Source organism: Moschus berezovskii, chromosome 11 (assembly GCF_049115385.1).
Source record: "Moschus berezovskii isolate FMDL1 chromosome 11, NW_MosBer_1.0, whole genome shotgun sequence".
In the NCBI taxonomy this organism is placed as follows: domain Eukaryota; kingdom Metazoa; phylum Chordata; class Mammalia; order Artiodactyla; family Moschidae; genus Moschus; species Moschus berezovskii.
In genome coordinates this window covers 46,362,228-46,384,284 of record NC_142470.1, presented here as the reverse complement: position 1 = coordinate 46,384,284, position 22,057 = coordinate 46,362,228, and the positions used below count along the sequence as shown (strand labels likewise).

General features: G+C 47.8%; 1 long non-coding RNA gene across 1 annotated transcript in view; it reads left to right on the top strand.

The window, feature by feature from the left end:
- Nucleotides 1–17,230: 17,230 nt before the first annotated feature.
- The window catches only part of LOC129539562 (uncharacterized), a 115,132-nt gene continuing 110,305 nt past the window's right edge, over nt 17,231–22,057 (top strand). The window contains exon 1 of the long non-coding RNA XR_008682470.2: nt 17,231–18,554. This is a non-coding gene — a long non-coding RNA (uncharacterized LOC129539562). The remainder of the gene's footprint in view (nt 18,555–22,057) is intronic.

The following is a 22,057-nucleotide window of genomic DNA, read 5'->3' as shown; positions in this document are numbered from 1 at the left end:
TCTGGGAGTGGATTTACTGGGTCAACTGGTAATTCATGTTTAACTTTTTAAAGAAACTGGCAAACTGTTTCCCAAAGTGGTTATACCATTTTGCAATCCCATCAGTAAAATACGAGGATTCCCAGTTTTTCCATATTCTTGCCAAAGCTTATTACCATCTGTCTCTGCTATCACAGCTCTCCAAGGAGCTGTGCCGTGGTATCTTACCATGGTTTTAATAATCCCTGCCCTCCCTAATGGAGAAGGCAATGGCAAGCCACTTCAGTACTCTTGCCTAGAAAATCACATGGACAGAGGAGCCTGGTGGGCTGCAGTCCATGGGGTCGCTACTAGTCGGACACGACTGAGCAACTTCACTTTCACTTTTCACTTTCATACATTGGAGGAGGAAATGGCAACCCACTCCAGTGTTCTTGCCTGGAGAATTCCAGGGTCGGCGGAGCCTGGTGGGCTGCTGTCTATGGGGTCGCACAGAGTCGGACACGACTGAAGCGACTTAGCCGCTGCCGCCACCGCCCTCCCTAATGCAAGTGATCTTGAGCATCTTCCATGTGCTTGCCTGTTAAGTCACTTCAGTTGTGTTTGACTCTTTGCAACCCCATGGACTGCAGTCCACCAGGCTCCTCTATCCATGGGATTCTCCAGGCAAGAATACTGGAGTGGGTTGCCATTTCCTTCTCCAGGGGATCGTCCCAACCCAGAGATAGAACCTGTGTCTCCTGTGGCTTCTGCATTGCTGGCGGATTCTTTACTGCTGAGCCACTGGGGAAGCCCATGTGCTTTTGGGTTATATATTTCACCACAAAAGATAAGTGACTTTTTGATTGCTGTTTTTTAAAGTCTCAAGAAAGGAAGATTATAAACTTCCCTAGAGGTGGAAGTAGAGGTCTGTCCTATTCATGTATTCCTTTCTGATGGCTGCTGTAACCAATTACCACAGACTTGGTGGCTTAAATACAGCAGGTGTTCACGCATTTACAGACCTGAAATCTGACATCAGTTTTGCAGACCTGAAATCTGACATCAGTTTCGAGGGGCCAAATCTGGGTATCAGAAGAGCCTCCACGGAAGAATCCATTTTCTTGTCTTTTCCCATTTTTAGAGCTGCATTTTTTGCTTTCTTCAGCCCATGACTCCATCTTCAAAATGAGCTGAGTAGCATCTTAAATCTCTTTCTCTGTTTTCTTTGTAATGTGTTTTTTTTTCTTCTCCTGTAGTAAAAGCTCCCTTTCCATCCCTTTTATAAGGACGCTTGTGATAACATTTAAGACGTACCTGAGGAATCCAGGATAATCTCCCTATCACAATTCCCTTAATTTAACCACACCTGCTGCGTCCCTTCTGCCTTATAAGGGAATATCCACAGGTTCCCGGAATTAGGACCTTGGGAGCCATTATGGTTGGGAGCCATTACGCAGCCTACCAGTCACTCAGTTCAGTTCAGTTCAGTTCAGTCGCTCAGTCATGTCCGACTCTTTGCGACCCCATGAACCACAGCACGCCAGGCCTCCCTGTCTATCACCAACTCCCGGAGTTCACTCAAACTCATGTCCATCGAGTCGGTGATGCCATCCAGCCATCTCATTCTCTGTTGTCCTCGTCTCCTCCTACCCCCAATCCCTCCTAGCATCAGGGTCTTTTCCAGTGAGTCAACTCTTTGCATGAGGTGGCCAAAGTATTGCAGTTTCAGCTTTAGCATCAGTCCTTCCAATGAACACCCAGGATTGATCTCCTTTAGAATGGACTAGTTGGAGCTCCTTGCAGTCCAAGGGACTCTCAAGAGTCTTCTCCAGCACCACAGTTCAAAAGCATCAATTCTTCAGCGATCAGCTTTCTTCACAGTCCAACTCTCACATCCATACATGACCACGGGAAAAACCATAGCCTTGACTAGACGGACCTTGGTTGGCAAAGTAATGTCTCTGCTTTTTAATATGCTATCTAGGCTGGTCATAACTTTCCTTCCAAGGAGTAAGCGTCTTTTAATTTCATGGCTGCAATCAGCATCCGCGGTGATTTTGGAGCCCAAAAAAATAAAGTCTGACACTGTTTCCACTGTTTCCCCATCTATTTCCCATGAAGTGATGGGACCAGATGCCATGATCTTTGTTTTCTGAATGTTGAGCTTCAAGCCAACCTTTTCACTCTCCTCTTTCACTTTCATCAAGAGGCCTTTGAATTCCTCTTCACTTTCTGCCATAAGGGTGGTGTCATCTGCATATCTGAGGTTATTGATATTTCTCCCAGCAATCTTGATTCCAGCTTGTGCTTCTTCCAGCCCAGAGTTCCTCATGATGTACTCTGCATAGAAGTTAAATAAGCAGGGTGTCACTAACCATCCCTTAAACCAGCTTGGCCTCACTAGTTCTGAATTTGGAGTTGGCTCGTTCGGAGGAAGACCCTGATGGGGGAAGCGTTTTGGAGGCACAGATAGGCCCTGGAGGGATTCTAGCGCCGTTTATACTGCAGCTCTCACACTTTCCCCACTTGCTTATCGCCTAAGACATAAGGAGCTGAGGGCATTTGAGAGCTCGGGGAGGCTGCCGACACTGTTACCGCATGGTGTGTGTGGCGGTCGGGTGGGGAGTGGGCAGGACTGGAACGCAGGGCCTCGATGCTCGCGTCCTCCCGGTCCCTGCCTTTCCCCCACCACCCCTCCAGGCCCTCTTCCCTGGGCGGGATCCTGGGGCTCCGAGGTGACCCACTGTCAGTCTCGGCAGCAGGCGCGCTGCGTTCCCGCGCGCGGCCAGCAGGGGTCAGCATCCTCCGCGCAAAGGGCTGCCGGCGCGCCGTGGGCCTCCTCCCGGCCTCTCTTCCAGCCCGCGTCAGTTTTGTGTTGCTGCGTCACGGTCGTAGGCGCCCGGCTTTTTGCGTCTTTTTTAGTTCTCACCCGAACGCGCCTTTCCCCCGTCCGCTTGGCATCTCACCCTAGACTAGGCAGATAGCCGCCTCTTGGCGTAGCAGCCGGCGAGTGGGCTGATGGAGGGCTGAAGAGAGGGGGCTTTCTCCTCCACCGGGCCTCGAGGAGGACCGGCCGCGTCCCCAAGGCCAGCGGGAGTGTGTGCCTGGGTGTGGTCGTGCCGGGAGGACTGAAGGGGGCACGGGCGGGAGGCTGCAGTTTCTTTGCGCCCTGAAAAGCCCAAGGGAGGACTTTCTGGTAGCAGTGAACTACAGACGGTTTCATCTGATGTAGGATAGTTCAACTTACAATTTTTTGCCTTTATGATGATGTGGTAGTGATATGCATTCAGTAGGAACTGGATAAGTTTGAATTTGGACCTTTTCCCTGGGGCCGGGGATGTGCAGTGGCCTCTGCAACCCCATCACGAGGGTGAACAACTCATAACCAGTCTGGGCCTGGATACCATTTGTTTTTCACCTTTAATACCATATTCAATAAATTACATGAGATGATTCACACTTTGTTATGAAATAAGCTTTGTAGTAGATGATTTTACCCAACTGTAAGTGTAAAGCAAGGCTAAGCTGTGATGTTGGGTAGGTTAGGTGTATTAAATTCGTTTTCCACCTAGGATATTTTCAGTAGGTTTATCAGGACCTAACCCCATCGTTAGTAGAGGAAGATCTGTATTGGATTTGGAATGAATTTGTCACTAAGCTCATGAGAGCTTGCCAACCAGACTCTTGACCAAAGTTAATCTGATTGGGAAGTCGCCATGGTTCTAAGTGGGTGAGTGCCCATCTCCAGAAGGTGGGGGTGGGGATGGGCTACCCAGTGGGAATTTTTTAGCCCTGGGGCAGAGTAGTGGGCAGCAACGAGCTTTTGTTACAGGCTGTGAGCCAAGCCTGTGGTTAAGGCCTTCATCCAACTGGCGGCTCTCCCTCTTGTTTGTGGCCTGACCTGAAGTTTTGCACACACACCCCCCACCCCTGCTGCCCTCCAGCAGCCTCTGGTCCCACCACTGCTTTGCCACAGAACCCAGAAATGTCTGTTCTACTGCAAAGGAGCTAAGACCTTAATTTCTTGGACCGGCATCTCCCTCATGGCTTATTCCTCTCACCTTCAAGAGGACAGAGTGATGACCCAGGTGGTGAACACATGGATTTTAATACTAAAGAGCAGAAGATGTTTTGAGTAGAAAACCCAAGATAGTCGGGCTTTCTGGAGAGGGTCTTGCAAAGAGCTGGTCAACTAGCTAGTGTCTGCAGCAGATCCAGGCCAGGATGGTGCTTAAGGGTTCCTGGATACATGTGAGCACGATGGAACACCTTCAGTTCAGTCGCTCAGTCGTGTCCGACTCTTTGCGACCTCACGAACTGCAGCATGCCAGGCCTCCCTGTCCATCATCAGCTCCCAGAGTCCACCCAAACCCATGTCCATTGAGTCAGTGATGCCATCCAACCATCTCATCCTCTGTCATCCCCTTCTCCTCCTGCCCTCAGTCTTTCCCAGCATCAGGGTCTTTTCAAATGAGTCAGCTCTTCGCATCAGGTGGTCAAAGTATTGGAGTTTCAGCTTCAACATCAGTCCTTCCAATGAACACCCAGGACTGATCTCCTTTAGGATGGACTGGTTGGAGCTCCTTGCAGTCCAAGGGACTCTCAAGAGTTTTCTCCAACACCACAGTTCAAAAGCATCAATTCTTCGGTGCTCAGCTTTCTTTATGGTCCAACTCTCACATCCATACATGACCATGGGAAAAACCATAGTCTTGACTAGACGGACCTGTGTTGGCAAACTAATGTCTCTGCTTTTTAATATGCTGTCTAGGTTGGTCATAACTTTCCTTCCAAGGAGCAAGCATCTTTTAGTTTCATGGCAGCAGTCACCACCTGCAGTGATTTTGGAGTCCAGAAAAATAAAGTCAGCCACTGTTTCCCATCTATTTGCCATGAAGTGATGGGACCAGATCCCATGATCTTAGTTTTCTGAATGTTGAGCTTTAAGCCAACTTTTTCACTTTCCTCTTTCACTTTCATTAAGAGGCTCTTTAGTTCTTCTTCACTTTCTGCCATAAGGGTGGTTTCAGAACACCCCAGAAACAACTTCAGACACTGCCAATATGGAATCCTGTAGACAGTTCGAGGAAAAACTAAATTCTGCTTTTGAAATAAATTAACTTCAGTCTTTAAAGAGGATTGACAATCTGTTATGAATAAAGCTGCTATGAAGCTTCACTCACAACTTCACTTCACTTGGATGACTGTTTAGAAGTACAATTTGGGGGTCATGTAGTTTCCACGCTTGTAGAATTTCTGATTGAAAGTTGTAAGATAGTTGAACAATTGCTGCCTCAGTCAGAGGTGGCAGGGAGAATGCCACAGGTGTTACTGGGAGTAGATTGTTTTCGTGAATAATGAGCAGCATATCTGTGTGCATGTGTGTTGGCAGGGGTTGCCTTCCATGCCCGTGAGGCCAGGGCACACCTGTTCTTAGGGCATCTGCTGTAGCTGCAGAGAGGCAGGGCCTTGACCCCTCAGTTGCCCACTGAAATCTCCATCCACTTAGGGCTTAGGGGCTGTTCCTTTGGAACTTCTTTATGGTCAGCTTGATTCAAGGTAAAATCACTCAGAATTAAGAGGCCTTCTACTGAAGGCCAGCCTTGGGTCCCAGACAGCATTCATGCAGGGCCATGTTTCTGCTTCCTAGCCAAGTTTCTTGACCAAGTCCATACATGGAGCACCCACTTTCTCATCCAGTTCATTTTCCTGCCTGTCACAGCAAGAGACTTCTGCAGAGAATTAAAACAGGACAAAGACTTTTAATTTCCATAAACAGTGCCAAAACTGCCTTATTCAGTAACTTAACTTACAAAACAAACTGTCCTGCTTAATTGACTTTTCATGTGTTCTTAACCAGAGGGGGGAAAGAGGACATTCACAATCAGCCCAAATATCATTGAACATTATAAAGAGTATCATCTTGCTGTAAACATTGAGTGCTACATTTTTCTCAGGCCCTGATTAAGTGGTTTTCCTTCAGTAAGCAAGGCAATAAGGACAAATCTTAAAACCAAAAAAAGAAAAACTAAAAGTAAGGGGGAATGGAGCTCACGGCCTGTTCAGTTACAGGAGTAACTGCTAAGTGCCTCTGTTTTCTATACCAGAGTGCAGACTGTTACATGTTGTTTAGCCAGGCCAAGGTACGGTTGGGTCTGGTCTCAGGAAAAGCATCTACTAGCCCTCCTGTGATATTATTTAATCCTCATAAGCAAACATGATTGTTGCACACACTTTCCAGGAGACAAATTGAGGCTCTATGAAGTAGACTAGCTGTCCTTCTTCCCTTTCCTGCAGTTTAGTGGTTCAGGTGAACTGATCATGGAGCCAGTGGGCAGAACGCCCCACGGTGTAACTCTGAGCTTTATGGCCTCTCTCTGCCAGTGTTCCCACATGTTTGTCATAAATGTCTCGGGGCCATTGGCTACTCTTAGCCACAAACCCTAACTCCCTTTTACTAAATAAAAGATTTCACCTTTACATGCCCTCTCCCAGAAGTTGGTTATTAGGCCTGGGATTCCCACCTGCTTTTTAGAGTATCAACATCTTCTTTCATTTTCATCCACTTTCCACAGAAATAGCTGCTCAGAACCTATTGGACAGACCCCCAAACAAATAATGTCCTGAAAGTTGTATTTTTTTTCCAGTTATTTCCTTGAATAGTGATTTTCTGAAAGTTCTTTCCATATGGACTGCAGATACCTCCCCCTCAACCCTTCTGGCTCCTGGGGAACCTGCTGTCCCAAACCTCCCTCACCGCCAGGGGCCACCTTAGATCCAGACGGGAAGTAGGTTTTGATTTCCACTAGCTCTTCTGCACCAAGGATCCCAATGGTCTCTGTGTCTTTTGTGGGATAAATATGAGTCCACAGAGTCAAGAGGAACTCATTCATTCTTAGGCCACGCTTCCATCATAATTGCTAGCTCTGTGTGCAGTTCTTGTGGGGCTGTGTGTTGTTCTTGTGGGGCTGTGTGTTTTCCTGGGGAAATTTTTTTCCCCTGTGTACCATCCTTTTTTGTTTTATAAGGTAGAACATCATTCAGTCAATTTGAAACTCAGAAAAAAAATAGATGCTAAGTATTGTCCCTTGCCATTCCTACTTTGTGCAGTTTATTTTGTGGGCCCCTTTAGATAACCCTAGTACTAAATTATGAGTAGTTATTATTTGACTGTGTGGATCACAATAAACTGTGGAAAATTCTGAAAGAGATGGGAATACCAGACCACCTGACCTGCCTCTTGAGAAACCTGTATGCAGGTCAGGAAACAACAGTTAGAACTAGACATGGGACAACAGACTGGTTCCAAATAGGAAAGGGAGGTCGTCAAGGCTGTATATTGTCACCTTGCATAAGCAGAGTACATCATGAGGAACGCTGGGCTGGAAGAAGCACAAGCTGGAATCAAGATTGCTGGGAGAAATAGCAATAATCTCAGATATGCAGATGACACCACCCTTATGGCAGAAAGTGAAGAGGAACTCAAAAACCTCTTGATGAAAGTGAAAGAGGAGAGTGAAAAGGTTGGCTTGAAGCTCAACATTCAGAAAACAAAGATCATGGCATCTGGTCCCATCACTTCATGGGAAATAGATGGAAAAACAGTGGAAACAGTGTCAGACTTTATTTTTTTGGGCTCCAAAATCACTGCAGATGCTGATTGCAGCCATGAAATTAAAAGACGCTTACTCCTTGGAAGGAAAGTTATGATCAACCTTGATAATATATTAAAAAGCAGAGACATTACTTTGCCAACAAAGGTCCGTCTAGTCAAGGCTATGGTTTTTCCCGTGGTCATGTATGGATGTGAGAGTTGGACTGTGAAGAAAGCTGATCGCCGAAGAATTGATGCTTTTGAACTGTGGTGCTGGAGAAGACTCTTGAGAGTCCCTTGTACCGCAAGGAGATCCAACCAGTCCATTCTAAGGGAGATCGATCCTGGGTGTTCATTGGAAGGACTGATGCTAAAGCTGAAACTGAAATACTTTGGCCACCTCATGCGACGAGTTAACTCACTGGAAAAGACTCTGATGCTAGGAAAGGTTGGGGGCGGGAGGAGAAGGGGACGATGGAGAATGAGATGGCTGGATGGCATCACCGACTCTGTGGACATGAGTTTGAGTGAACTCCGGGAGTTGGTGATGGACAGGGAGGCCTGGCGTGCTGTGATTCATGGGGTCGCGGAGAGTCGGACACGACTGAGCCTGAACTGAACTGAACTGATTATTGCCAGAAAACATTATAGGGTATTATTTGTAAAATGGTTATTTTAATAAACTCTGGCAACCTATAAGATGATTATATCAATGATTTTTCTAAAATAATAACAAAGCACAATCGTTGCTTCACTTTTTGAACTGGAAGACTAGCCCCCTTGCCTTATTCAATTCTATTTCAATTTGATGAACAGCTGCACATGCACCAAGCTCCCAGGAAAATAAAAATGAGACTATCTCTACTTCAAGTAGGGCAGGAAATGGGCACTAAAATGGTTAACAGTACTGTAGGGGGAAAAAAGCAGGTAATTTTGGCTGGGGGGATGGGGACAGCTTTATGGAGTAAGGCGGTTTTGAAGGATCGAGTTTTGATGGTGAATAGAGTGGGACAAATTGAGATTCAAAGCTATAAACTGGTGAGTACAGATTCCCCACAGAGGAGCTGGGTCCTGGGATCTCTGTCCAGCCCCTTGGGTCTGTTAGTTCTTGTCAACATGTTGACCTTCTGGAATTTGGGAAAACACAAAGTACTTCCAGGGCTTATGCCCTGAACTCTGTTCCCTGGCATACAACTATGTTCAAATGAGCTTTGGCCTGGTTAGGACTTGAAGTGGCCAGGCCAACCCAGGGAATGGGAGGTGGAGGTCAGTGTGACTTGAAACCTGAACAGACAGCATGGAGGTTCTGTGGCTCCAGTTCAGCTCCCCTAAGCCTGGGTGCTGATTCCCTGTGGGCAGGTGTCTTGCTTGGTCACCCAGCCTCTTCTGCTGGACCACACCTACCAATAAACAGGGCATCCTGAAGGTGATGACCTCCCCTCTATGTGGCCCAAGGAACTTGAGTTTTTCAGGAAATGCTGTGAAGGACCCCAGAGATGACCAAGTCCATTGTTGGTCAAAGTGTGGCCCAGGATTGAGGATGGCCCAGGGTCACCTTACAGCACTGGTTAGCCAGACATGTCCCTGAATCTCATTCCAGGCCCCCAGCACCCCATCTCTGGGGTGGACCTGGGATTTTCCAGGTCACATGTTCTCTGGCTGATTCAGACTGAGATAGCTCTGAGTCAGCTCCCTGCATTCAGTGAGTGGACTGGGGTCTGATCGGCAAAGGGATCTGCCCTGAGACTAGGATGAGAGCCCAGGGCTACTCCTAGTCCAAGGCTGGTCATCACACTTGGCACCCTTTCTTCACTTCTACCTTCCTGTCACTCTGCAAATCTGGAGTTCAGGTCCTGAGCGTTCAGCCCTGGCTACCAGATCAGTGGGTTGACAGTTGCTGCAGGAGCAGAGAAGCCAGGAATTGGAAACTGAATCCTGAAATTGGCCCCCTAAGACTGATTCTATGTTTTCAGCCTGTGATTTCCTTGTGAATAATCCCTTCCTCCATCCAGGCCCAACCCTCCCCTATGGCCCAGCTCCCTGCCCTCAGCTTCTGGCCCTACACATGTGTGTACATCTTCATAAACACCCACATCACACTCAACACTCCAAGACCTCAGGGCCCTCAGGCTCCTCCATCATGTGTTCCCTGCATCAGAAAGTGAACAAAGATGAATGTGCCCTGAAATCAGCATTGAAAGACTGAAGTTACAGCCCTGTGCAACCTTGAGTCCATCACCGCCCTTCTCTGGCCTGTGGAGGATGTCACTCAGTGTTCATCACTTTGCCTTCTTATTCTGGCTTAGTTCACCCCACTCATGACCTGGGAAGACAAGGCAGGCAAAACCAACCCCTGTTCAGTGTGTCACAGTGACCCCGATTGTTTGTTTGTTTTTGCTGCATTGGGTCTTTGTTTCAGTGCACAAGCTCCCTAGTTGTGGTGTGCAGGCTCAGTGTGGGTGTAGTTGCCTCTCGGCACGTGGGATTTAGTTTCCCTACCAGTGATTGAAGCAACACCCCCTGCATTGAAAGGCAAAATTTTAAGCACTGGACCACCGGGAAGCCCCAGGGATCCCTGGTTTTGCTCACAGTTTTCTTCCTCGTGGTTAGCACACTGCTGCCACATAAAGGTGCTCAGTGAGTATTTGTTGAATTACAGATAAAGGTAAATGGAGAGGCATAGAGATGCTAGAAATCAGGAGGAGCCCTTGGGCTGAAAGGGGCTTCCCTGGTAGCGCAGATGGTAAAGAATCTGCGACCCGTGGATGGGGAAGATCCCCTAGGGAAGGGAATGGTAACCCACGCCAGCATTCTTGCCTGGAGAATTCCGTGGATAGTGGAGCCTGGTGGGCTACAGTCCATGGGATCACAAAAAATCGGAAATTACTGAGTGACCAACACTTGAGTTGAAAAGGCCCCTCCAACTTCAGCTCCAGAAAGGCAGTAGGAAGTACCTATGTGAAAAAGGGGTGATGTCACCTAAGAAGTTCCTTCATTTCAGGAAGGTCCCCACTGCCTTGCGGAGCTGGTTAGTCATTGACAAAGGACAAAAGATTGGACGGGGAAGGAACCTTTTGAGGAGTTAGCCAGGAGTGTGGGCTGTAAACACTTGCACCAGTCAGGAGAGAGCAGGAAAACCCAACACGCAGTTTAGGATCACACTGGGAGATGTTAGGGATGGGGCGGTGCTGCAGTTGGTGCTCTGAGCTGAGCGGGCAGGGAAAGCAGGTGGAACATCTCTGGGGCCCCGGGAAGCTGAGCATCCTGTGTGGAAGCCCAAGCCTGTTAGCTCCTTCTTGGTCCCAGATGCTAAAAGGCAACAGAGAAAACAAGGATCCTAGGAAGCAGTCCAAGAACGTTCAGCGTCTGCTGGGAAGTCAACCCAAATGCAGCAGGAATGTGACTTGCTGTGTCCTGAAAGTGGGAAGGCTTGACAGTACGTGGCCACATGAAGAGACTGTCAAAGAGGCTTGAGTTCAGGTTTCCTGTGTGGGTGAGAGGGAGTGTTCCTGCTGGGAGCTTCCTGATACACTTGGAGGGGCAGCTCACTCTCTCCCTGAGTTGGAGCTGAACTCCTTCCCTGGAGGCCTTGGGAAGCAGCCCATGTGAGGGATCACTGAAGAGGGGATCCCATTTGAGGGATCACTGTGCCCCACTGAAGAGGGGCACAGACTGAACTGACTAGGGGACCCGAGTGAAGGCCTGGCCGGGACCGCCTGCTCTAAGTGCAGCTCCATCATCTCTGTCTGAGGCGAGGGGCTCCTGAGGCACGAAGTTAAAGCACATAGGACCGGAGTGTGACTTGCTCTATCGGGTGGAAGGTGTGGGTGGCTCAGTCACTCAGTTGCCCGTGGGGGACCACTCAGTGTCTAACCCAGTGTTCTCAGTCTTGGCTGCCCAGCAGAATCACCTGGGGACCCCTTTCTGAAAACCTCAGGGCCAGGGTCCCAGCCCCTTTTGTTGCTGCTGTTCAGTTGTCAAGTCGTGTTTGGCTCTCTGCGACCCCGTGGACTGCAGCACACTAGAATTCCCTGTCCATCACCATCTCCAGAGTTTCTCCAAGTTCATATCCATTGAATTGGTGATGCCATCCAACTATCTCATCCTTTGTTGCCCTCTTCTCCTTCTGCCCTCAGTCTTTCCCAGCATCAGGGTCTTTACCAATGAGTTCGCTCTTCACATCAGGTGGACAAAGTATTGAAGCTTCAGCTTCAGTATCACTCCTTCCAATGAATATTCAGGGTTGATTTCCTTTAGGATGGACTGATGTGATCTTCTTTCTGTCCAAGGGACTCTCAAGAGTCTTCTCCAGCACCGCAGTTGGAAAGCATCAATTATTTAGCGCCCTCTCAGCCTCCACGTTTTAGTTGCTCAGTCATGTCCGACTCTTTGCAACCTCATGGAATGTAGCCAGCCAGGCTTCTCTGTCCATAGTGATTCTCCAGGCAAGAATACTAGAGTGGGTTGCCTTGACTTCCTCCTCTAGGGGATCTTCCCAACCCAGAGATTGAACCCAAATTTGCAGGCAGATTCTTTGCAGTCTGAGCTACCAGGGAAGACCTCTCTAGACATTCCAATTTAGTAGCTTCCAGGTGAGACCCAGGCACAGCTAGTTTTAGGGTATTAGTAGTTTTAGCTTTTTAACTTTTTATTCTGAAAATCAAAGTGAACAGAACAATATTTCCTCTCCTCTTTGACACCCGCCCCCCACACACTACCCTGACCCATTTGCCCATCACCCTGCTGAAACAATTTCCAGTTCTTGGAGCCCAGTCTGATGACAGCAGTTCCTCCACCAACTCCCCCAAAACCTGCCCCGGGTGACTTGGAAGAAGCAGGGCATCCCCAGTTGGTTACCATGTGCAGACTGGGTTGGGACCTGCAGATCTGGTCCAATCTCTTCTTCATACAGATATGCAAACTGTGGCCCAGAGAGGAGAAAGGCCTTGCAAAAATCCCACAAAGTGTCCCTTCCTACTTTAACATTCTATAAACTTGTGAACTTGGAAGCACCATAGAAACTTTCAGAGAATCTTTGTCAAAGCATGTCCGAGAAACCTCACCCTGCTACCAAGCCCAGGCCTCCTGAGGGAGAATGGGCCTCTGCCCCAGGTGCCAACAGAAGGTTCCTTTTCTTCTGGTTCCTGGCAGAGCTCCATCCGGCTTTGTTCTTTTTAGCCTCTTTGCACTATGGCCCACTGGCAGCCCTTTGTGAATGCTCTCAAGCTCTCAGGCTCTTTGGTTGAAATTCAGTGTTTCTGTTTTGGGGACTGCAGGACCAGGTGGGGCTGTGATGATGCAGGGCTGGGAGAGCTGGGAGTTGGTGGCCCGAGGGGCTCCTCCAAGCTCCAGAGGCATGGAGGCACATGTTCACAGAGGTTCCTGCTCTCTGAGGGTTGGGTGGCAGACCCTGATGTGCGTGCCAGCAGTTGGCCTCTCACACGCCACGTCTGTCTGTCTTTCTAGTCAGAGCACATGTCCTCACTGTGAAACGGCCATTATTGACTCAGGACCTCTTTAGGAGGAACTGAATCCTGATCGGGTGGGTCTGACTTCCCAAGGCCGGAGATCCTTAGTGGTTACAGCAGCCCCAGAGTTGAGGGGAGCATCCAGGCTTGGAGTGGCTTTGGTCAATGTGTAGAGGCTGGAGTTGATTCCTCTCCTGCTTTTCAGATTCCCTTCTGTGTCATCCTTCCGGCTGGGGTGGGCCCTGATCCTGGTGTTCTTCCACGCCATCCTGCAGAGGCAGCCAACACCACCTCCTTCTTGCAGTACTGGAGAGGCTGTTGTGGGGGCCAGGGCTATGTGTCAGTCAAGGAGGTGGGGGGCATGTCAGCACACTGATTCATGGGTCCACACCCAAGAATGAAAGGATCAGGGACCCCACGTCTTCACTTAACATTTAGCCTGAAGTCCCAGGGACACTCATATATTCATTACCTTAAAGCAGTAGCTTCCAGGAGAGTTACAAGTGGGGCTCTGACTCAAGCTCTTCCTGTGTTTGTCACCTGCTGGTGGAATCTCCAGATTGCTGGATGGAACTGCTGTGCGTTTGAGTGTTGAGGGAGTGGGGTTGTCAGAGTAGAAACTGGGTCTCTGTCACAGACACACCTCTGAAAAGAGGGAGGGGGGCAGAGAAAGATCCCTCACTGTGAGAACCATATGATCCAGCTAAAAGGCAGAGCAGGTACATGGGAGATCCCCAAAGATGCTTAGATTTCTGTGTGCTGACAGGTTTGACGTCAAGGATGTATATTCACTATCTCTGTTGGGGAACCAAGTAAAGGAGCCTTTGGAGTTCGGGGGAGACTTGCTAGAGGTGGGGAGGAGAGCGACAGAGCTAAGTGATGGTCTTAGAACAGGGAACGTAACTTATGAGCACCACGCCCCATCTCTGAATGTGCATCGTGGAGTTGGCTCAGTTCTAAGTCGTGTCAGGCTCAGCCACCTCTTTTACCTTCTGTCAAGTCATCCCCAAAGGGCCAAGCTGAATACCACCTTTGTTTTTCCGGAAAGGTACACAAGCCCTTGTTATCTCACATGTAATTTTTATTTTGTGTAAATTTATATGCTATAGAGGCAACTCTTAGTATAAGAATGTATACACTTTCCTAAAATGGCTAGTTGCATAGTCCAGCCTCAGGTTAGAGCTGGTGGAGGTGACTGGGCTCAGGTCTTCCTTCTAAATGGGCCCAGGGTGGTCTTGATGAAGTAAGCAAGGCTGAGAATTCACCTGACCCTGTCACGTGTGATACAGGGGACGGGCAAATTTTGCTAAGACTTGTATCTTCATTTTCAAACTGCACGGACTAATTTAGCTTCTTGCTATGATCATTTTCAGTCAATTCTTGTTTTTAAATTGAAGTTAGTTGATTTACAATATTGTGTTAATTTCTGCTGTACAGCAAAGTGCTTCAGTTACACATATATATACTTTTAAAATATTCTTCTCCATTGTGGTTTATCATAGGATATTGAATATAGTTCTTTGTGCTGTACAGTAGAACCTCGTTCTTTATCCATTCTTTGTGGATATATATAATAGCTTATGTCTGCAAACCTCAATCTTTCACTCGACCCCTTCCCCCAATCCCCTCCCCCTTGGCAACCTCGAGTCTGTTCTCTGTGTCTGTGAGTCTGCTTCTGTTTAATAAATAGGTTTATTTGTGTCATATATTAGAGTCCACAGATGAGTGATATCATATGGTATTTGTCTTTCTCTTTCTGACTTCACTTAGTATAATAATCTTTAGTTACATTCATGTTGCTGCAAATGGCATTATTTCATTCTTTTTTTATAGCTGAGTAGTATTCCATTGTATACAGTAACCACATCTTCTTTATCCATTCATCTGTTGATGGACATTTAGGCTGTTCCCATGTCCTGACTATTGTGAATAGTGCTGCTGTTAACACTGGGGTGCATGTATCTTTTTGAATTGGAGTTTTGTCTGCATATATGCCTAGGAGTGGGATTGCTAGACCATATGGTAATTCTCTTTTTAGTTTTCCATAGTGGCTGTGCCAACTTATATTCCCACCAGTTGTAAGGGAGTTCTCTTTCCTACACATCCTCTCCAGAATTTGTTATTTGTAATTTTTAATGATGGCTATTCTGACTGGTGTGCGGTGGAAACTTGTAATTTTGATTTGTATTTCTCTAACAATTATTAGGCTCCAAAATCACTGCAGATGGTGATTGCAGCCATGAAACTAAAAGACACTTGCTCCTTGGAAGGAAAGTTATGACCAACCTAGACAGCATATTAAAAAGTAGAGACATTACTTTACCAACAAAGGTCCATCTAGTCAAGGCTATGGTTTTTCCAGTAGTCATGTATGGATGTGAGAGTCAGATTATAAAGAAAGCTGAGCACTGAAGAATTTACGCTTTTGAACTGCAGTGTTGGAAAAGACTCTTCAGAGTCCCTTGGACTGCAAGGAGATCCAACCAGTCCATCCTAGAGGAGATCAGTCCTGAGTATTCACTGGAAGGACTGATGTTGAAGCTGAAACTCCAATACTTTGGCCACCCGATGCAAAGAGCTGACTCATTTCAAAAGACCCTGATACTGGGAAAGATTGAAGGCAGGAGGAGAAGGGGATGACAGAGGATGAGATGGATGGATGGCATCACTGACTTAATGGACATGAGTTTGGGTAAACTCCAGGAGTTGGTGATGGACAGGGTGGCCTGGCATGCTGTGGTCCATGGGGTTGCAAAGGGTCGGATGTGACTGAGTGACTGAACTGAACCAAACAATTATCAATTGAGCATCTTTTCATTCATATAAATTGCCAATAGGCCATTTTCTTGTCTGGAAAAATGTTTATTATTCTGTCCATTTTTTAATTGGGTTTGATTTTTTTGTTGTTGAGTTGTATGAGCTGTTTGGAAATTAATCTCTTGTTGGTCATATTGTTTGCAAATATTTTCTCCCATTCTGTAGATTATCTTTTCATTTTATTTATGATTTAATTTTGTTAATTCTTTTTATCTCACCCTGTTTTGTTTTTCTAAATGAAAAGTCCAGAGACTTACCTGTTGGTCCAGTGGTTAAAACTGCACTTCCACTGCAGGGGATGTGGGTCCCTGGTGGGGGAACTAAGATCCCACATGCCTCACAGCATGCCCTCCCCACCACCCCAAATCCAGAGATTGGTTTGCCCTGAAAAATGGAAACATTCAATGGTGTTACCAAATTAGGATTTCTTCTCCTCACTTTCAGAGTTCATTCTAAGACATTTTATTTCAAGGAAACAAAAATGAAAATTAAGAGTTTCTCATTCTGCTTGTTACCTGTTGCCAGTGATGGCAGGCAAATAACATTTGGAGACTATCCGGCCATTCTGCTGCACGTAGCCAGTGAGGTCAGGGCAACAGAAGGAGGCGGCACATTCCTGGCTCCTGAGTAGGAAAGAGTATAAGGAGGCCCGGGTGGCTTTTCTGTTGGCTGGAGCTTTGTGGTCTTCGGGAGAGGCTATGCCTGGTGCCCCAGAAGTGGGCTGTTTCTTGGCCCTCACTGCCTGGCCGGCCTGGGTCCTACTGGCTGGCTGTCAGTTTGTCTCAGGTTATCCAGTCTCTCTCCCTTCCCCTGCCCTTGAGGAAGCCCTTCCCTGCCCCAGCATCTCCACCTCTGTATCCTGATGTCCTCCTGGCCTTGAACACTCTCCCAGAGTTTGTCCTCTCCTTTCCCTGGCCCCCAAAGTAAGGTCACCTCTGAGGCCAGCAAGCTGCCTTCCTCCAGGTCTTCAAGCTCTAGGAAGATGACCCTACAGTTGTCTTATTTTCCTTTGGCATAATCAGGCCTCACTAGGCATCATCCCCCACCGCACTGACCACCTGTGCCTGTGGGGTAAGGGGGCACCTTTGCTCTCTCTATTCTGAGCACTTCCCTCCCTGTTCCTCCACCCCTGGGGACTTCATTCCAAGGCCCCAAGGCTTCTCTCCCAACTCACCAGATACTGGAGCCAGCTCTGGAGAGAGGATTAAGTGGACATTTAAATTGACACAAAGACAACAAGCAAATATTCAGTAAGGTTCTGACTTGAATCCTGAGATCTAAATGTTCCCATGCAAAATCCTCACTTCCTGCTTCCCAAATTCCCCTGCCTGGCCTTAGAGAACAAACACCCGCAGGTGGAGTGGTCTGTGGAACTGACAGGTGCCTAGGAGGATGGAGGGCCTTTCAGACAAGGGACAGGCTGAGTCTGGCCACTGGGGCAGGAAAATGGTACACATAGCGAGAAGAGGCCCGTCTGCCTTGCTGTTTGCAGCAGTTTCTGGACTGCAAAGTTTTTAGTGTCTGGACTCTTTTCCAAGGGCTACTGACAGCAGTAAGGCTGTGGTGTTTCAGCCCATCTGGCAGAGGGACTCTTGGCCCTATGAATATGCCTTTATCTTTACTGGAGCAGAGCGAAAACTCAAACACAGAGGGGCAGACTCCGGCTGGAAGCGGGGGCGCTGGTCTGCAGCCCCAGGAGCAGCAGTGTTAAAGCAGGACTTGGCGGGGTTTCATCCTCTGCAGTGGGGAGCTGAGAGTGTAGGTGGGAATGCTGATGTTTTGTTCAGAGAAGCAGGAGGAATTTATAGTTCTTTATGGAAAATAGGATAGGTTATCTCACTTATTACTCAGCCAGTCTTTTCAAGAATAACACAGGCTTAATGCTAATCTAAAAGCATTTTCCAACAAAGGCCGTAAAATGCCAGAAGGACCCTAGAGACACCACAAACAGCTCCCTTTCCAGTAAAATAAGGGTGGCCATGGAGAAACCACTGCAGAGCCGGGGCACTTTCCCTCCTGCCTGGAATTATAGCCCCTTCATTGCCTGTGTCTGTTTTATTACTGCAGACTTTAGGCTCAGCATTATTTCAGTGCCCTGCTGAGGAAGTCAAACCGAGGGATAGAGGATGTCTGTTTATTGGCTCTGGCTGGCATCTCCCCTGTCTGCCTCCCAGTAATGCTATTTGGGCTTACTCCAAGCTTCCGGGAGTGGACAGAGGCTAGGGTTGTAAGTCCTGTGGGTCATCACTCTATGATCCCAACTCACCAAATCCAAAGCAGTGTATTTGCCACTCCGCCTGTACCAGAGGTCCAAGGTCAAAGCGGGAGAGGGGGGGTCCCTCCATTGTTACTTCTGCTGTTATGGACATTAGGCAGTGAGAGCTGGAAAATTGCTTTTGGTTCTCCCAAGTGCTGTTGTGTCATGCCGCCAGTGCCTCGAACTATGTTAGGCATAGTTGGGAGATGAAGAAAATGCACACAACAGAATTGTGCTTCCTTCAAGAAGCACCCAGTGGTTTGAGAGATCAAGACTAATACTTTCGAAACAACCACAAATAGGGTGATTGTGAAAGACTATCAGGGTGTCAGTGAAAGACTACCTTTTTGGAACCTGGCCCTGACTGGCCTCTCAGGGAGGCAAAGTACAGCACTGCAGGAAACCCAGGAGTGGCTACAGAGAAAAGTTCCTAGAGAGACCAGAACCGCCTCAAACGGTAAGAACCAAACCCAGAGATGGGAAAAGTTCAGGGCACAGGACTGATACAGATCAGGTGGCCTCTCTCCCTTCTATTAAAAGAATGCTAAATAATAATAGCCAGCATTCCCTTTGTCTCAGACACTGTTCTAGTTTCTTTAATAAAAGTATGTTACCTGATTCAATAATGCAGTGAGATCAGTACTGATATTATCCCTATTTTATGGATGGGAAAACTGAGGTATGAGGAGGATCTAGTACACAACCAGAAGCTGGGTAGCTGACTGTAGAGTTAGGTGCTTGATCATGTTCTCTGATGCTCCCTGTGGGGCTGAGTTGAGGATTTGGCCAAGATTTGGGAGCTGAGAACAAAACGGAACTGAAGCAGAGATGCAGACAGCCTGTTCTGGAGGGACATCCAACACAGAGGACTGACACCCAAGCCTCCTGGCAGCAGAGCCAAATGACATTTTCCTTCTCTCCCTCACCCTCCAACTTTTTCCTGACAATCCATCATGGTGAACAGGTGGGCAGACCATAGCCACCCAGGTTTTCACACAGTCCCAGGAATAGCAGACTGAAACGTGTAGGCAGAGACCATATCAGCAAAGAATATGTTGGCAGAACGAACTACCTGATTACTTCCTGGAGGGATCACACGGGATGGGATGGGCAGTGTGATATGGACTCTGCTTTCTTTGGAAACTTATAGAAGAGAGGCAGGTGGGACTTTCTGGAGGAGCCTAGGCTTGAGTTGACCATTGCAGAAGGAATAAAAGTAAGTGGGCAGGGTAGGGGCTTCCCAGACAGGTGGTGGGCAGGACCTTGGTCAGTCTCCAGGTTCATGAAGGCACCTGGGATGGCCACACTGAGGATGGGAGGGGGCCTTCATTGTCACGGCCTGCCTGTCAGGCTTTGAGGGTCCTCTAAGAGCCCAAGCAGAGACCTGCAACCTCCACAAATCTTCATTCACTGTCTCCATGTAAAACTGAAGCAGAGGAGCAGAAAGAGAAACTTTTTATATTCACTCTGTAAGAGATGAAACTTCTAAAATAGTTACTTTTTGCAATCCAGCTCCTTTGATAGGAATTGTGTGCATAGGGATATTTAAATGAACTCTATATCTGTGGTGAGAATAGCTCCATTTCTCTTCGATGTTTTCAGCCATGGTGTTCTGTGTCCACAGGCTTGCAAATACTCTCCCAAAGCTCAGCCTACAGCCTGCTCACCCACCCACTCCAAAGCTGCTTCTCTCTCTAGAACAAGTTAACGCTATGTCTTTCTCAAGGCCGGGAAAGCATGGTAACATTCCTACATAAAATATTAGCAGTTAGGGACCTTAGTTGAATTAAACAAGAGGCAGCAAATTTGGGAACTGGATAATGAGCACGTAAAGCATGGCAGATATGGAGAAGTATAAGCATGAATAATTCCACCCCTTTCTTCAAGAGGCTTAGGGCCTGGGGAACCCACATGGTAAAAGAGAGCCCATGGCACCCTCAGAGCTAGTGGAGGGGGCACTGACTTTTCCGGTTTTAGCACCCAGAGTCCTAGATCCTGGAACACTTCCCCAATCCCTGTCAAGTAGGGACTGTTGTTCACGCCAGTGGGAGGCTGTGACTGTTGGAACTGATTTACTCCTCATCTCATTCCCTGCCTCCATCCTCACCTCTACAAGCAGCCTTTCGAAATAAGCTCGGATTGCACTTAAAATAATAATAATTGGTAATGAAAACAGCAAGAGTAATTTATTCTTGGAGAAGGCAATGGCAAGCCACTCCAGTACTCTTGCCTAGAAAATCCCATGGATGGAGGAGCCTGGTGGGCTGCAGTCCATGGGGTCACTAAGGATTGGACACGACTGAGCGACTTCGCTTTCCCTTTTCACTTTCACACATTGGAGAAGGAAATGGCAACCCACTCCAGTGTTCTTGCCTGGAGAATCCCAAGGACGGGGGAGCCTGGTAGGCTGCTGTCTATGGGGTCACACAGAGTCAGACACGACTGAAGCGACTTAGCAGCAGTAGTTCTTAAAGGGGATCAGAATATGTCCCCCCTCCCAAATATGCCATTTTGGAATATGGATTATTTTAAGTTGAAGGCAATTGAGAAGCAAAAGTTGCAGGAAGAGTTCTCTGCCCTTCCCTTATCCACCTAAAAGCAAGGCATGAATTTCTCTTCTGAAGATATACCCATTCCCACACCAGCAAGAGGAGAGCAACTCTTATCACCAAGAGTCAGCACCAGGATGAGTCTGCATAAGCAAACCTTACTAAAATTATCCTTATCTTCCCCTGGCTTTCCACATATATTTCATTGTCACTTGCCCATAATTTAGTCCCTGGGAGCCGAAGCCCTCTCTCCTCTGCTAAGGGCATATCTTTCTTGTGAATTCTGTGCATGTAAAATATTAATGTTTGTATGCCTTTTCTCCTGTTGATCTGTATTTGTCATTAAATCTGAAGTCCTTCAGTACTGAATCTAAGAGGTTGAAGGAAAAGTTTCCCTACCCCTGACATTCTCAGCCTTGGCTACTGATTAGAATCCCTTGAGCAGCTTTTAAATCACATCAGCACGTAGGACCCTCCCCAGAGTAATAGGTCAGGCTCTCCCCAGGTGCTGTACAGCTGGGGTGAGAAACACTGCCCAGGGTTTAGGATGCTACGGGGAAAGCAGTGCACAGGGGTTTATTTAAATAAATCAAATAAGCCAAAGCCTGGTTTATTTCCTGGAGTGATTTCAGCTTCAGACTCAGATCAGAAATCACTCATGGATGATGGGGACAGACTCCAAAGGTAACAATGCAGATGTTCACTCCACAGGGACTTCACAGTTTCTGTCATGGGCCACTTTGTTGGGAAGTAGACAGAATGCAGGGCTTCCCAGGTGGTGCTAGTGTTAAAGAACCTGCCTGCCAATGCCGGGGACGTAAAGAGACGTGGTTTGATCCCTGGGTCAGGAAGATACCCTGGAGGAGGGCTTGGCAACCCTCTCCAGTATTCTTGCCTGGAGAATCCCGTGGACAGAGGATCCTGGTGGGCTACAGTCCACAGGGTCGCTAAGAGTCGGATAAGACTGAGTGACTTAGCATGCACAGACAGAATGCAGGAGAAGCACGCCCACACGGTGGGGCTCACTGTGTCTTTTTGGAGGGACAGCTAAGCGCATGAGGTCCTCTCTGTTGGGCCTGGGAACCCAAGATGGTCCTCCCCCTGACCCACAGCCTCCTGCTTTGCTTCAAGAAGTCATTCCGAGGCTGTTTTCCAGGCTGCCACTCCCTGGCGTTCTGGTTTTTCCATTTGTCACCTCTGTGAGAGAAATTAACAGTTTTGCCAGACCCCGTATAAACAGGAAGGCAAGCTGTTAACAAGAGCCTCCTGCCCCCGCTGCCAAGCCCAGCACTCACGTTTCCTTCCTCAGAGCCTGTCAATTGTGGGGAGGAGAAAGGCAAAGAATGGACCCTCTCCGGGCACTGTGTGGGTTCTCTTGTGGCCACTTGAATGCCAGCGTAGGGGCTCGCTG